Source organism: Coregonus clupeaformis, chromosome 18 (genome assembly GCF_020615455.1).
Source record: "Coregonus clupeaformis isolate EN_2021a chromosome 18, ASM2061545v1, whole genome shotgun sequence".
In the NCBI taxonomy this organism is placed as follows: domain Eukaryota; kingdom Metazoa; phylum Chordata; class Actinopteri; order Salmoniformes; family Salmonidae; genus Coregonus; species Coregonus clupeaformis.
Genome location: NC_059209.1, coordinates 6,679,680 through 6,683,543, shown reverse-complemented (window position 1 = coordinate 6,683,543; position 3,864 = coordinate 6,679,680).

The window sequence follows — 3,864 nt, the reverse complement described above, 5'->3', positions numbered from 1 at the left end:
ATGGGGAAAAATGTGTGACACCACTCCGACCCCCAAGGACTGGAATTGTCCATCCCTGATCTATATGGTAGGAACAGTACCAGATTAATATGGAGGCGAAAGAAACGCACAGCTATTTAGGCGAGGTGCTGGCTATCGGAGTAGAACACTTGAAAAAGAAAAGGAGAGCCGCACACTCTAGGAGCTCAGAAGCAATAATTTAATAACCTAATAACCAACGTCAGGATACCCCTGATGAAGACAGCTTGTCTGTCGAAACGTTGGTTATTAGGTTATTAAATGATTGCATCTGAGCTCCTAGAGTGTGAGGAAAAAAGTGTGACACCACTCCGGCCCCCAAGGACTGGAATTGTCCATCCCCTGATCTATATGGTAGGAGCAGTACCATACCTGAATGAATGTGTCTGTTTTGAATATTCACGGAGACAGAATGATGTGGTTGATAGCAGAGACACCTCAGATTTGTGATGTTTAAATTTGTCTTGTTATTTTTTCTCTGTCATACTACTAACCATGAAGTTGGCTTTAGCTAGCCCAGATAGGATCCCATTCTCCCAACCTAATAACTACACTGAACAAAAATATTAACGCAATATGTAAAGTGTTGGTCCCATGTTTCATGAGCTGAAATAAAAGCGTGAAATATTTCGTCGCACAAAAAGCTTATTTCTCTCAAATTTTGTGCACAAATTTGTTTACATCCCTGTAAGCGAGCATTTCTCCTTTGCCAAGATAATCCATCCACCTGACAAATGTGGCATATCAAGAAGCTGATAAAACAGCATGATAATCTACGATAATCGAGAAATTCAATAAGAATTTTTCTACGGCTGGCCATGCTGTCCACCTGGCTATCCCTACCCCGGCCACCAGCTCTGCAACTTGCTCATGAATCCCCCCCAAAATATGGACCCCTACAAATCAGCTGGCCTAGACAATCTGGACCCTTTCTTTCTAAAATTAGCCGCCGAAATTGTAGCAACCCCTGTTACTAGCCTGTTCAACCTCTCTTTCGTATCATCTGAGATCCCCAGTCATCCCCCTCTTCAAAGGGGGTGACACTAGATCCAAACTGTTACAGACCTATATCCATCCTGCCCTGTCTTTCGAAAGTATTTGAAAGCCAAGTTAACAAACAGATCACCGACCATTTCGAATCGCACCGTACCTTCTCCGCTATGCAATCTGGTTTCCGAGCTGGTCATGGGTGCACCTCAGCCACGCTCAATGTCCTAAACGATATTATAACCGCGATCGATAAAAGACAGTACTGTCTTTTATCGACCTGGCCAAGGCTTTCGACTCTGTCAATCACCGCATTCTTATTGGCAGACTAAATAGCCTTTGTTTCTCAAATGACTGCCTCGCCTGGTTCAACAACTACTTCTCAGATAGAGTTCAATGAGTCAAATCGGAGGGCCTGTTGTCTGGACCTCTGGCAGTCTCTATGGGGGGTGCCACAGGGTTCAATTCTCGGCCGACTCTGTCCTCTGTGTATATCAATGATGTCGCTCTTGCTGCTGGTGACTCTCAGATCCACCTCTACGCAGTCGACACCATTTTGTATACATCTGGCCCTTCATTGGACACTGTGTTAACAAACCTCCAAACGAGCTTCAATGCCATACAACACTCCTTCCGTAGCCTCCAACTGCTCTTAAACACTATTAAAACTAAATGCATGCTCTTCAATCGAACGCTGCATGCACCAGCCCGCCCAACTAGAATCACTACTCTCGGCGGGTCTGACTTAGAATATGTGGACAACTACAAATACCTAGGTGTCTGGTTAGACCGTAAATTCTCCTTCCAGACTCACATTAAGCATCTCCAATCCAATGTTAAATCTAGAATCGACTTCTTATTTCACAACAAAGCCTCCTTCACTCATGCTGCCAAACATGCCCTCGTAAAACTGACTATCCTACCGATCCTTGACTTCGGCGATGTCATTTACAAAATAGCCTCCAACACTCTACTCAGCAAATTGGATGTAGTCTATCACAGTGCCATCCGTTTTGTCACCAAAGCCCCATATACTACCCACCATTGTGACCTGTACGCTTTCGTTGGTTGGCCCTCACTACATATTCTCTTGAGTGGTGCAGTGGTCTAAGGCACTGCATCGCAGTGTGCCACTAGAGATCCTGGTTTGAATCCAGGCTCTGTCGCAGCCGGCCGCGACCGGGAGACTCATGGGCGGCGCACAATTGGCCCAGCGTCGTCCAGGGTAGGGGAGGGAATGGCCGGCAGGGATGTAGCTCAGTTGATAGAGCATGGCGTTTGCAACGCCAGGGTTGTGGGTTCGATTCCCACGGGGGGCCAGTATATAAAAAAATATAATGTATTCACTAACTGTAAGTTGCTCTGGATAAGAGCGTCTGCTAAATGACTAAAATGTAAAAATTTGTCGCCAATCCCACTGGCTCCAGGTCATCAATCCCCACCTTATCTGAAGTCATTGGTCACCACAGCAACACCCACCCGTGGTATGCGCTCCAGCAGGTATATCACAGCTCCTTTGGCCACCATTCCTTCCAGTTCTCTGCTGCTAATGACTGGAAAGAACTGCAAAAATCTCTGAAGCTGGAGACTCTTATCTCCCTCACTAACTTTAAGCATCAGTTGTCAGAGCAGCTTACCGATCACTGCACCTGTACACAGCCCATCTGTAATTAGCCCACCCAACTACCTCATCCCCATATTGTTATTTATTTTGCACCGCAGTATCTCTATTTGTACATCATCTTCTGCACAGCTATCACTCCAGTGTTAATACTAAATTGTAATTATTTTGCACTATGGCCTATTTATTGCCATAACTTATTACATTTGCAAACACTGTATATAGATTTTCTATTGTGTTATTGACTGGATGTTTTGTTTATCTCATGTGTAACTCTGTGTTGCTGCTGTTTTTAATCGCACTACTTTGCTTTATCTTGGCCAGGTCGCAGTTGTAAATGAGAACTTGTTCTAAACTGGCCTACCTGGTTAAATAAAGGTTAAATAAAAAAATGAAATAAAATGTTTAATTCATATTCATTAAAGATATTTAGTCAAGACTTGAAAAGTGCAATTTATTTCAAATGATAATTATTCAGTGTCTGCAACCCTCAAGAACCAGGGTGAGTCTGGGTCCCCCTTTAACTGGGCAAACACAACTTGCATATCGTCATAGACTAGGCCTAAACGTTAATCTTTTAACCTTGCTTGAATAAAACAATGCATTTTTAATAGTGAGAAAGAGTTGCGCTTTTCCTTTTAGATTATGATTAAGGTTTTTGGTTGCACCTCGACTCAACATTGGTTGAGCGCCCTCCACTTTTTCGTCAAATAATACATCTAAAAAAAATGTCATAGGTTAATTATTAAAAGCATTAAAATTGGGATTGGGATGTTTCCCACTTATTTATACAACCTACTCCAAAGTTTAGAGAAATGTTCTGAAATTAATTAAGAATTAAACAGAAGAAAATCAGAATTGAAGGCAACTATAATGCAAAGAATTTAATGGTCTATGGTTCAATCCTGTTTCTGGTCTAATGAATAGTTAATATTGTTCCTCCTCTTCCTTGTGGCAGCGCAGCAGCACACTGCCCTCCAAAGCCTGCAAAACGCCGGACTGCCCCTTTCCTCGCCCTGCATGGAACATCCAGGGTCATGTCCTTGGTGACGTGTGGGGTGACGTCCGGGGTGACCACAGCAACATCCTCTGAAAAAGGACAAAAGCGGGACAGAACGTAAATAAATGCAAACCGTAGGTTCTAAACACTGGCCAGTTGAATGGGATCTTTAATTTCAGCTCATGAAACATGGGACCAACACTTTACATGTTATCATGACAAATGGCTCCTGTCAGAG